Raw genomic sequence first — 13,314 nt, 5'->3', positions numbered from 1 at the left:
CCCCCTGTGCAACTCTCCCTCCTTGTGTCACTATCTCCCCTAATCTGCTCCCCCTCCCTGTGTCGCTATCTCTCTCTGCAGTACATGGGAGGAAGAAATGTTCAACTCAACACTGGAAAAAGTGTGGGGTTCAGAGACCGTGAGAATGAGGGGCCTGAAATAGCGTATAGCAAGAAGTGGTGGATAGTTCGGGAAAAAAGGGGAGAGTTGGTTTGTTATAAGTGATCCGCCTGTTGCCTGCTTGTGACCCTGTTTTCGTGCCTCTGTTGCCTGCTTGTGGCCCTCTTTACGTGCCTCTGTTGCCTGCTTGTGACCCTGTTTTCGTGCCTGTTGCCTGCTTGTGACCCTGTTTTCGTGCCTCTGTTGCCTGCTTGTGCCTCTGTTGCCTGCTTGGGACCCTGTTTTCGTGCCTCTGTTGCCTGCTTGTGGCCCTCTTTACGTGCCTCTGTTGCCTGCTTGTGACCCTGTTGCTTGCTTGGGACCCTGTTGCTTGCTTGTGACCCTGTTGCTTGCTTGTGACCCTGTTTTCGTGCCTCTGTTGCCTGCGGGGGGGCTCGCAGCGAGCCCACAGTGTGTGGGGTGGGGCTCGCAGTGTGTGGGGGGCTCTGTGTGGGTGTGTGTGTGGGGGGGCTCTGTGTGGGTGTGTGTGGGGGGCTTTGTGTGGCTGTGTGTGGGGGGGCTCTGTGTGGGTGTGTGTGTGGGGGGGGGTTTGTGTGTGTTGGGGGGGCTCTCTGTGGGTGTTGGTGTGTGTCATTTGCAAGAGATAAAGCTAGTGGCATTGTAAATGACAATGCCATTTATTTATGTTAAAAAAAAACATAAATAAAAATAATGTCAAGAGCAATGCCAATCGCTCTAACTTTAACAAAGGCAAAACCATTGCATTGTAAATGCTTGTTTTAAATCACTGCCAGCGGAATAGTCATTCCCACCACAGCGCGCCCTCTTCCCGGACTGCTTGTCCTCTGCACCCGTGCCGGTTTTGAAAAATGTGGCCCCTTAATAGCGAGTGCGTCTCTGTTACTCGAGAGTTTCCCCATACTTCTTGAAATACCACTGCTCCCTGAAAGATGCCCCCTTAGTGCCTGAGAGACGTTCACTGGATGTGCGTATTTTTTCCTCTAAGTATCCTGTTATGTTTGGAGATTGCGGTGTCTTGCGAGATAATGTGTCCCTTTATCCTATGAGACGCGCAGCCCCTTTTGCTTGAGATGTGTGCCTAATCTTTGTGAAATACCCCGCTATTCCCGAGATTCGCTTGCTGTGATTTGCACCCTTATTCCCTGAGGATTTTTGGTGTGTCCACTTTTCCCTGTCAATAGTTCCTTCCTTCCTCAGATGGGTCCTTACTCCCTAGGCTATGTTCTGTTGCCAGAATGTGTATAGCACGGTCGTAAAATAGTGCTGCTCGTAGTGCTGGCTTCAGCTTGCGATTCCCCGCTTTCAGTCGCAGGTCTGGATCGCCTTGTGATGATGTGTTCTAATCCATTTGTGTTAATTTAACCCTGAAATAAATTATCCATTCGTCCTAGGGATGTATACCCTTCCTTGTTCCTAAGATTTGACTGCCTGCTTCTCCGATATTGGAGGCCTCCAGTCCGAAGAAGGGCCCCCACCCCTCCCTTGCACCCTGATATTTGTTCCTCGTTTTCCCTCAGATTTAACACGTGTGCCCGTTTTCAGAGAACTGTGCAAACCCCCCCCCCCCCCCCGCTTCTCTAGTATGCACCCCTTTTGTTGCATGGTTCCCTCCTGTTTCGTAAGGTGCACCCCCTTCTGGTCTCCTGACAGATGCGTCCCTCAACTCCGGTGACCCTCACGTTTCATGGGATCCTCAGTGTATCCCCAAGAACTGTGCCTCCCTTTCTCTGGAGACACACGTCCCCAGAATTATGCACCCCGGTATTCCTTGGGCCGTTCGCGCCTGCGTGGCCTGGTTCATTTGCCTCCACATTTCGTTTGAGATTCGGGCCTCTTTAGTGCCTGGGAAGTTTATTCCTTCCCTTATTTTCAGAGAGATGCGTTTCTGTGTGAGATGTGGCCTCTTTTACCCCGTGGCCTGTGCCATCTGATTCCCCTGGAACGTGTGCCATGAGACAGTGATGGTACTGTAGCTCTTGTGTGGTGTTGTGACGTCAAATGCCTATGCATGGGCAGAGTGGGCCTGCAGAACAATGTTGTATGGGAGCTGTGAAACTGTCTTATTTGTTGGTGTTGTATGGGAGCTGTGAAACTGTGTTATTTGTTGGGTGTTGATAAAGGGCTGGGTGACGGCGGGAAGTAAATACAGTGCCAGAAATTTGTGACATTTTACTCACTAGATTTCTACAACAACATGTACAAGAAAATTTGTCATAAGCAACAACAAAAGCTCTAACTTTTACAAAAGCAAAACCGTTGCATTGTAAATGCTTGTTTGAGCATTGTTAAGCCATTAGCACAGAAACTGATGCTGTGCTCTCTCTGTATGACAGAAAAGCGTATGAGAAGTAGCACTGCAGGGCCGGCCTTAGGCATGTGCAAGCTGTGCACCTGCACAGGGCCACCAATCCCCAGGGGCCACCACACCAATATATATCCTTAATATATTTATCCTCTGAGGATGGATACATATTTGTGTGGCGGCCCCTGGCAGGTATTTGGCGGCCTTCGGCTCAGTTCCACTTCTAAACACCCTGACCCTCCCTCCCCCCCCCCCCCTCTTTACTGGCCGCCGTGCTCTGCCCCACCCGGACCCCCTCTTCCGGGGCCCCCTACCTACGCTCCCTGCCCAGGCCCACCATGACCCTAGAGCCGCCCCTGAGCACTGCTGTAACTGCCCACACTTTTAGAGACTAATCTCAGTTAAAATAATTTTTCAGAGCGCGTGCATTCCTTTCTGGATTGTTCTATGTTCGCGTAACTGTGACTTGTGTAGAACCACATCGCAAACGGAATCACGTGTAGGCGCTTTGAAGCAGACTTAAATGGGGGGATTGTGTTCATGTTTTTCTTGTAGTGATTGACGGTTAACTTAACAAAGAACTATTAGCAGAAAACGTGCCATAGAAATGGGGTTTTGCTCAGGGGCGAGGAATTTCGATTTAAAGGGGTTGCCGGGAGTGGAACTCTGATATTTGTAATCTCTTAAAGCAGCAACTTCACAATTAGACCAAAATACACACCCTTGCACTGTTGTAGCAGTTCTTCCTCAGCATGCACGTGCCAACATACAATATAGAAATGCAACATTGACAAGTAAGGGGAAGATTTACAAGAAACTGATGCATCTGTATAGAGGCGTCAGTTTCCCTGCTCCTGCTTGAAAAACCCTTGCGCACCATAGATGCGCCTTATTTACAATACGGCTCAATATGGCGCAGCGATTTAAAGATGTGTCAGAAATTCTGAAGCACCTGTTGGCGGAAAAGTCACGCATTGCTGGAGTCGTGTTGCAAGCACTACGCAACTCCAGCAATGTGTGATGCGGCCTATTCCCAATACAATGAGTCATCCCTTAGACTTCTTCAAGCAGGCGTAAGGTTTTGATGCAGTGGGATCCTAAAAGTCACGCAGTGAAATCTTGCAGATTTCACTGTGTCACTTTTACGAGTTTTTTTTTGCGTGGGAATGCCTACCCTGCGTACATTATACCTGACACATGTATAATGTCACGCAGGGCTTTACAACTTAACGCATCTCCCTAGATGCGTCACATTGTAAATTTGACGGATTTTTTACGCCGCCGTTGCATCTTAAAAGTGATGCAATGGCAGCGCAAAAGTGTTGCAAGGGGCTTGTAAATCTGCCCCAAAGTGCTGAAATGATAGTAAGAACCAAGCACTCTGATTTTGGGGGGGCAGGTGAGCGCTTTGAAGCACCGTAGAGTGGAAGCGCTAGTCTGATGCAAGGTTCTGTTAAGCAACAGCTACAATTTGCACACGGACATGGCTTTAAGTGGGCCGGGTTCTGCCGGTGCTCAGCACTTAAGAGCAGGTGCTGGGACGGGTCTTTATCGGGCTCTCAGAGTCTCCATGTTTTTTCCCTCACCCTCAGGGTGAAAAAAACCTTAGCTCTGCAGCAGTGCCATCCTTCACTGCCTTTGATGCCACTTCAAATACACTCATTATAGTTCTTTCACAGTCTCAACATTTCAATACGGAAGCATTTTCAATATTATATACAAAAAAACGTAGTTGTTGATTATTTATCTGATGCAACTAACAACCATTGACAAAGCCAATAGTCCTGGCTTGTTGTAGGTGTAATGTTACATATTGTATTTTATATCTGGATGTAATGACAAAAGCAGCAAAATACCAGTCAGGCTGCACACTATGCTTAGCACAGATTTTTAGCTTCTATATTTTTAAGCCACACCGTTAATTACATAGGCCACGCCCCTTTGAGAGTCACCCCTCCCCAGTTTTTTCATTCCACTTAAAGCCCTGCTCACAGATATTTGACAACATTCATGCTGCCACCAACACGTGCTACATCTAACTTTCCGAAAAGCAGTAATCAAAGTTGGGGGCATATCTACAAGGTAATGGCGCAGCGCGGCGCTGTGGCAAATTTTGCAGCACCACGTCATTTAAAAAACACAGGGATGTGCTGTATTCACAACAATACAGCACACCCCTGTGTTTTCCCTTGTGCTGGCACCAAAACTGGCTGCCTAGTGCCAACACAGACACCCTTGCGCTACAGGGTAAGGGTACCTGTGTTGCAGGAAATTATTGTTTATGTGCAGGAAGGTGCCCACAGCAACGCCTACAGCCGGCCCCTTTCACACAGAAAACTGCCTGAAAGGGTACCATATTTACAAAGTGGTGTTTTTATCCATGCAAAGTGGCTTAACGCTACTTTATAAATATGACGCAGGACATTGCGCCACTGTAACATTGTAAAAAGTGGCATTCCGGTGGCGCAATCCTCTTGTAAATATGCCCCTTGGTGTTTTAACTTCATCCTATCAGAGGCAGAGCCTGCAACACATTATGCCTTTGAACATCTTGACTTTGAGGACTGAAAGTGTAACTCTGTAAGGTGAAGGGATTATATGGTATGGAATTGTGGGTATCCAGTTGCAAGCTTCACACAGCAGTCTAAATTCAACTGCAATCTTTATCCTTCTAAGGTTGATAAAATGCATAAGCCCTCCAGTGCTTAGCGACTGCAAAGTTTGTGGTTTGCGGCACTGTGGCAGTAGTGGAACCAGTGTGCCACAAGCTTTAGAGGAACAAAATGGCTCCTAGGGCTAATGTTTGAATTTATAAAATAAAGCAATATTCAGGGCTCAGTAGTCCCCCTGACCTCTGGGTCCCGGTGCCACTGTACCTGAATGGAAGCTATGCCCCTGCTTTGTGATACTGTGTAAGCAGTATATTTTGCAATTTAAAAAAAATTGCGTTGGAGGAATAAATGAATACCAATCGCTCTATGCAGTAACTTCCATCAGACGTCAAAGCCTGGCATCCATTTTGTGCTTTGTACGCCCATCTGCATTTCGACTTTTGTTGAACACATTAATATGACGCCTTCCATGCGTCATTCTTTCTGTTTGGGAACTATCTAAATGGTCAGCATGAGTGCAATGGAGCAGTTGGGAAACGGGCACATTTTTTTGCAGCATTTGTTGTGAGAAGACAATAGTATCTCCTGGCAGCGGCTTGTGTCAAGATAACTTGTTTGTGCAGGCTGCACACAGGAGCAAACAAGCATTGGCAACGCCAATTCGCCATGCTTGTCAGTGTTGCCGGGCAACATGTTCAGCTTTGCCAGTGCCCAAAAGGCCATGATAAAAGTATAGAAAGCTATGAAAGAAACATGCTTTCTATAACATCCAGATGGCTGCTGCATTGTGTGATGCAACATGCTTAATGACATCACATGCATTGCTGTGACATGATGATGCAGAGCACTGTGCCACAGGCCTCAAGTTATACCTCACTGAAGAGACCTAAGAAGGTCAAAACCAGTCTCAGATTGCTTGTGTTCTGAGTTGAGAGGACCTGGCCTGGCCGTTGGAGCTAGACTGTTTCTTCGACTTCCGATGTCCTACAACTCCCAGGCAGTTGATGCCGGGAGTTGTAGGACATCGGAAGGAATAAAGTTACTGCCAACCTGCCTGTGCGTTACTTCATTTCACAGTTTGTGAAAAATGATGGAATGCAGGTCTGAGCAAATGCCAGAGATTAATACTAGCATTACTTCCTTATCTTGTCGTTTGTTGCAGTAGCTATCCTAAGTGCGACAGTTACACCCAGATGCAGGGCCGGCTCGAGGGCGGTGTGACCGGTGACACCGCACCGGGTGCTGGCTTCCTGGGGGCGCCATGTTTGAAAGTTTTTTATGTTTTTGAAGCACCTGCTGCAGCATTTCTTTCTTCCCGCAATTACCAGGCCTCACAAAAATGTCAAGATAACTTGTGTGATTAATTGTCCCCCTGGAGAGAGATCAGCATTTTGTGTAGTTGAGGTTTTGACTTATGTGAAGGTAGTGCAGAGGGTTAATATGCCTGCTGCAAAAAGCGTGTACCAAGTAGATAAAAGAGTGTATATAATGTAAACAGATCAACAGCTTACAGCTTTTAAAGGAGATACCATTTTGTTACTTAAAGTCCTAATATTCAACTGTGAGCTATTAACTTTCATCATAGAACTGCATACACACTGCAAGGTATAAATTAGAACATTGATTAATGTTGCATAAAGGGTTAATTTGTCTAGAAATCGATTCTTCTTATTAAAGAAAAGTCCCAAATATGCGGTTTCTTTTTCGACTCTGAGTTTGTGCCTCTCCACAGTAACCACTCCTAAACTATACTGCTTACCAGTATGGATGACATGTGACTCCTATACTTTTAGTTTTTGGCTTATGTAACATTTCCTATACACTGATTTACACACAAATGATTGATTGTTTCTGTGTAATGTGTGTGTGATGCAAAGTGCTTGGTCACCCTACACTGGTATGAGTGGCGCAACAGAACTAATTCAATGCATCTGATAGAGTGTGGTTATGGAGACTTGGTCACTGTTAAAGGGTGCTAGTGAGAGGAACCGTGGTGGAGGTGGTCATTGGGGGGGGCGCCTACAAACATTGACGCATAGGGTGCCACCAGCGCTAAAGCCGGCCCTGCCCAGATGTGGGTCCTCTGCTCACTGTACCACAGGACTCAAGCTATACCTCACTGACACCACCTACATAGGCTACAACCAGTCTGGGGTTGCTTGTGTTCCCTTCTGCAGGTTACGTAAACTGTTCCACTTCTAATTTTAATGGCAGCCCTCTATCTAGAGTAGAATAGAGGTTAAAAACTATGTTCTAGAATTAGGTGATCACCAGTGGCTGAAACTGATTTTAGCATTGTTTACATCTCATTGTTGTTTCCTCCTGCAGCCATGAGTACCACAGACTTTGGGAAGAGCACTGCTGGATGGTCCTGTGCAATAAGAGGCCTTGTTCTTTAATGGGACCCTACTGCCATGGGTGATCGATTCTCTTGCGTGGCATGCTGCTATGAGTTGTATGTCAGATCTTTCCTGCAGTCAACTTTAGACTAACAATTGTTAAAGATCTATTATCTATAATCCAGAACAAAGAGTGAGTTTTAGGTTAGCATCCTCCTCATTATTGGAAGGATGTCTTGGCAATTTAATTTTGTCTATTCCTTGTTCGTTGGCTTTCCTCCCTGGCCTAATCGTGTGTGTCCCATTTCAATGGAGCCATTTTGCTTTACATTGTTTCAAATTGGATGAGCTGTACCCCTCCACTGACCACTCGAGAGGACACACCACAGAACAGAAACTAATACCTTGTCCATGAACCACAACCATAATTTAACGCGATATTCTTCTATTTACTTTACCAGTAAGAACTAACGAAAAGAGACTACCGCCATTGTTTCCAATCGTTTGTGCAAGCCTAAGGTGTTTGTTCGAATGTTATTACTTTTTGAGAAATAACCCTAACTGAACGTTGATTTTTATTGTCCTATGCTGTGTTAGACTCAGCCTTCACATCAGCTAGTATGAGTGAGACTCTTCCCTTTCAACGAAGGAGTGTCAAAGAGGAGAGCAACTTTTCTGTCTCAGACCAAATACTCTGCAACGCCGACAGCAAGGAACACATGAAATACAAAATTTTATAGCTATCGCGACAAGAAATTGAGATTCTATTAAGGACACGGAGGCGAAGATTATGCTTTCTCATTTCTTTACTGCACAAACAGCAACCAATGAAAGTAAAACTACAATGGTAAAAAACAACATTTCCCATGAGGCTTTGAACCACGCCTCCAATAATAGTAACCAATCACAGTAGTAACAAGCATTTAAAGTAAAGAGACACTAATCTGGCCTCCTCTTTCTTTGCGCGAACAGTCTTGTCATAATGATCAAAGTCTTTAACTCTCAACGGAGAGAACAGTTCCTTAGTAATTCTCAACAGAGAAAAATCCAACACCAGGAAGGAAACATCTTTCACCAGGAAGGGACAGCAGCACCATCCACAGACGGCAATTAACTCTTGTTGGAGTCAGTTCCTGAAACAGAAAAAGAAGTTTGAGAAAAGAAGCCCACAAACTACATTTCTCAGAGGGTGGGTACAAAGTTGTTAAACAACATAATTTCAAACAACTTTACAGTGATATAAAACTGTCCCAACGGGTGGGATAATCCTCACCTCCGTGTCCTTAATAGAATCTAAAATTCTTGTCGCGATAGCTAGAAAATGTTGTATTCTATGGCAGGACTGAAGGCTTCTGATTCTGCTGGTTCAAAGCTCATCAATCACAGCATCAGAAACATGAGGAATAGGTTTATAATAAAACACTTTAAACATTGAATCAGAAGACCAATCAGCCGCTTTAAGGATGTCCTCCAAGCGAGAACCTAGTAAATAGGCTTTAGAAGCCATCGCACCTCTAGCTGAATGAGCACCATACACAGAAATATCGATGCCATCCTCTGACATAATCCATCTAACCCATCTGGCTAACGTAGCAGCAGCGACTGGTTTGAAGGGTTTCTGAACAGAGATCAACAACTGGCCTAAAGGATCAACCCTGTGTGTAATAGTACGCTCCTCATAACATTTGAGACACTGCAACACACATAGCTTGCTGTTATGTGGAAAGGCGGGATACTCCACTGAACGTGACATGGTCTTAGTTCGTCGAGTAATAACAAAGGAGATACCCTGAGGAGAAAACATCCTACCCGCCAAATCTAAAGCTTTAACATCTGAAACTCTGCGACATGAAATGAGACACAGTAACATAGTAAGCTTGGCAGAGAGCTGTTTCAAGGATAAATCACCATTATCAGGCCAGGTTTCCAACAGTGTAAGAACTTTTGTGACATCCCAAAGCGTGGAATACCTGGGCCGAGGAGGGTTGGCCACTCGAACTCCTTTGAGTAACTTACAAACCAAAGGGTGCATCCCCACAGGCTTACCATCGATGTGATCGTGACCAGCAGAAATAGCAGACCTGAAATTATTAACAGACCTGTAGGCCAGGCCCGAAGCTGCACAGTCAGACAGAAAATTCAACACATCAGTCACATTTGATCCCACAGGATCCACCTGTTTTGGAAGGCACCAACCCACCCATTTCTTCCAAGATGCAGAGTATCGTTTCTGGGTGGAATGAGCCCACACCTGTTGCATAAAGCTGGAAGCTTCTTGTGAAAGGCCTGCAAGGCACTCATGTCTCCGGAGAGCGTCCACACCATCAAGCCCAACTGATTCTGTAGGATTAGGGGATGGCAAGATCCCACTGGGTCCTGCAGAAGCGTCGGGAATACTGGGAGCCGGAAGGGAAGGTCCACAGACAACTCCAACAGTGTGGGAAACCACGACTGAGTCGACCAGAACGGAGTCACCAACACTATTGTCGCCCTCTGCCGGCGCACCAAGGCCGCCACTTTCGGGATCAGAGCAAACGGGGGAAAAGCATAATTCCTCAGTTGCCCCCAATGGTGTAGGAACGCGTCCGTTCCCATTGCCATCGGATCCGGTCTCCAGCTGTAAAACAGGGGAAGATGGGCATTGAGGCGAGAGGCAAACAGGTCTATCTGACAAGGGCCTCGCATAGTCATGATCTGAGCAAACAGCAATGGATGAAGCCTCCAGTCGCTGAAGTCTTGAAGAAAACGGGAATTCCAATCCGCCACCTGATTGAATTTCCCCGGAAGGTATTCTGTCACTACAGAGATCTTGCGATCCAGGCAAAAGTGCCAAAATTCCTTCACAATGTGGACCAGCATGCGGGACTTCGTCCCCCCTAACCGATTGATGTATCTCACCGCTGAGACATTGTTCATTCGAAGGAGTATACAACAATTGCTCTTCAGCGGTGAGACAGACCTGATGGCAAAGGACCCTGCCAACAACTCTAAACAGTTTATGTGTAGTGTGAGTTCGTCTGCTGACCACCGTCCTCTTGTGGTATAATCTCCACAGCGAGCGCCCCAGCCCCATTGACTGGCGTCCGATTCGACTACCACATCTGGGGCTGCGCTGAAGATGGCTCGGCCATTCCAGGCTGACATGTGTTCCAGCCACCACTGGAGTTCCTCCCGGGCCTCGGGGGAAAGAGGAATTAGGTGATCGTAGTGAAATTTCCTCTGTAGATAAAAGATTTTCCCTTTTGATGGACCTGATCTTGTGAAGGGGAAGGAGCAGTTGAGCCGAAACAGAGTCTATCAGGAAACCTAGGAATTCCATCTGCTGATTCGGTATCATCACTGATTTCTTGGTGTTGATGACGAACCCCAGATTCTGCAGCTGGGACGTCGTCCACTCTAAGTGAGTGAGAAGAAGGGACCGGTCTTGGGCTAGGATGAGCATGTCGTCTAGGTAAACAATGAGACGCACTCCCATCTCTCGAAGGCGAGAGATCACAGGTTTGAGAAGCTTGGTGAATACCCAAGGGGCTGAGGACAGACCGAAGGGAAGCACCTTGTAACAATACCATTGCCATTTCCAAGGGAACTGTAAGTATTTTTGATGAGAGGGGCAGATGGAGACTGTCAGATAGGCATCTTTTAAGTCTAAGCGAACCATCTAGTCGTTCTCCAACAGAAGATCTCGTAAAAGATGGATACCCTCCATCTTGAAGTGGCGATAAGTGACATAGGGATTGAAGTCTCTTAAGTTTAAAACCAAGCGTTGGCCGCCACCCTTCTTCTGTTCCAGGAAGACGTTGCTGCAGAATCCTTCGGGAATGAAGGGTCCTACAGCAATAGCCCTCTTTTTTAACAATTCTTCCAGCTCTGAGTCGATAAAACTCTGTTCTAGACGGGAAAAAAGGAGAGCCTGATGGGGGACGGGTTGAAGGGAAATTCAAACATCTCTATCTGGTAGCCCTGGACGGTCTGTAGTAGCCAAGCATCTGAAGTGAGACACGTCCAATTCATTACAAAATGACGCAATATGCCCCCTAAAGGGACCAAGGGGCACATTTGACTTACCGGAGGACTGATTGTCGAACTTTTTGTAGCCTCGGTTGACCCCTCGATTATAGCGACCTCTGAAGCCGCGGGATCTCGACGGGTAGAAACCAGCCTGGTCCGGTTCTTGTGTATACCCTCTGCCCCGTCTAGGGGCGTACCCTCTTTGAGGACTGGTATTCGAGTAGCGGCCGGTCGAGCGTCCTCTGCCACGGCTGGCCCTATTAAAGACCTGGTGCAACACCCTCTTCAAAGAGGCTTGAGACCTATCCAGGGATGCAAAGGTATTGACAAATTTAGCAATGTCTTTTACAAAGTTGTCCCCAAACAGCTGTCCTTCCGCCAAAGGACCCGGCTCTGACGAAGCCAATTCAACCAATTGGGGATCAATCCAGAGTAAGAATGACTTCCGTCTTTCAGAAGCTAGAGCACAGTTGGCGTTACCCAACATGCAAATGGCACGCTGTGCCCAACCCGCAAGGACTTCAGGGTGGATGGCATCACCTGTCTCTTGAGCCTGGAGGGCCAGTTCCAGTATCTTGGCCAAAGGTCCCGAAAGGTCAAAGACCTTATCCTGGCACGCTCTGAGCGCGCGATCAATCACTTTTTTGGGGTCTTTCTTATATTTTTTGAGGAAAGTAGTCATGGAAGGATCGATATCTGGGGTAACGGCTACCTTGTGGGTCAAGTCGGGACGGGGGCACTCGGACTTAAGGCGAGCTCTCACCTCTTTATCAAAACCTTTACGGAGATGAGACTCTAGGTATTCCGCCACAGCAGGGGGGGGGACCCAATCAGAGGACCTAGGATGTACAACGTCTGCTGGGTCAAAGGAGAAGGGCGAAGGAGTGACGGAAGGAGAGGCATGCTTACGCTTTTTAGTGCGCTTGCGTGGAGCCGCATCCGAGGAGTCTGTATCGGTGCCAGTGTCAGTAGTAGTATCATTGGGGGGGAGGGAAGGGCACGGGCCTTGTCACCAGTAGACGACTCTTTGACTTTATAAAGCTTATCATAGGACTGGGCGTGGGGCCAGGCCGGGCCAGTAGCCACCTTCTTAGGGGGTGGGGGCGGGAAGGGTCTTGGCCAGGAAGGGGGAGAGGCTTACCAGGGACTAACAATTCAAGTTTCTTGGCAAATGGAAGCAGGGCAGAGGAAAGGGCTTTATCCAACTTAGCGTCTAGCTTTTTGTCAATGAGATCCTCCATGGACTCTTCTTCGTAATATTCATCATTGCCCTGGTAACCACATGCAGTACCCTCCTCATCGCAGTATTCCGAATCTGCCATAATCAAAGAGAATTATTCAATTCCACTCCAAGTCCCCAGAGGGAAGCACAATTGCCAACCCAGGAAGGGTGTCGATCAGGGGAAGTGCCAGGCGCAGGAGCCGGGAATATCAAATAATAAATATCCAAACAAGTCAATAAAGTCCAATGCTAGGACTAATGGAGGGAAAAACCCTTATCCAGCTCAGGGAAGGGTTTCCAAAAATTGCCCCACTTCCTCACTCACTGGGAAGTAAGGGGTTAATGTACCAGACTTCCGATGTCAATTGGGAGAGAAAACGCTGCTTTATTTGTGTCTAAAAACGGCCCCTCGGCTCCTGGCCAAACTGCGTGATTCCCCACTTCAGCCGGGGGCAGAGCGTCTCAATCGGCACTATTGGACGAGCTGCGTGCGCACCACGGCGCGCGCGAGCCGTCAAAGACGCATGTCGGGCCGCAGACGGCTCTGCAGAGCGCCTCCTTCCCCGAGGGGGGGGGCAAGTCCCTCCTAGTCGCGGACCGCGGAGAAAGGCATCCGCGGCCGCAAGCAACAACAGAACCCAGCGGGGACCTACGGGCGCAACACGCGCTCCGAGAAGGGAACACTAAAGG

This window comes from Lissotriton vulgaris, chromosome 9 (genome assembly GCF_964263255.1).
Source record: "Lissotriton vulgaris chromosome 9, aLisVul1.2, whole genome shotgun sequence".
In the NCBI taxonomy this organism is placed as follows: Eukaryota; Metazoa; Chordata; class Amphibia; order Caudata; family Salamandridae; genus Lissotriton; species Lissotriton vulgaris.
Note: the sequence above shows the minus strand (reverse complement) of the source record.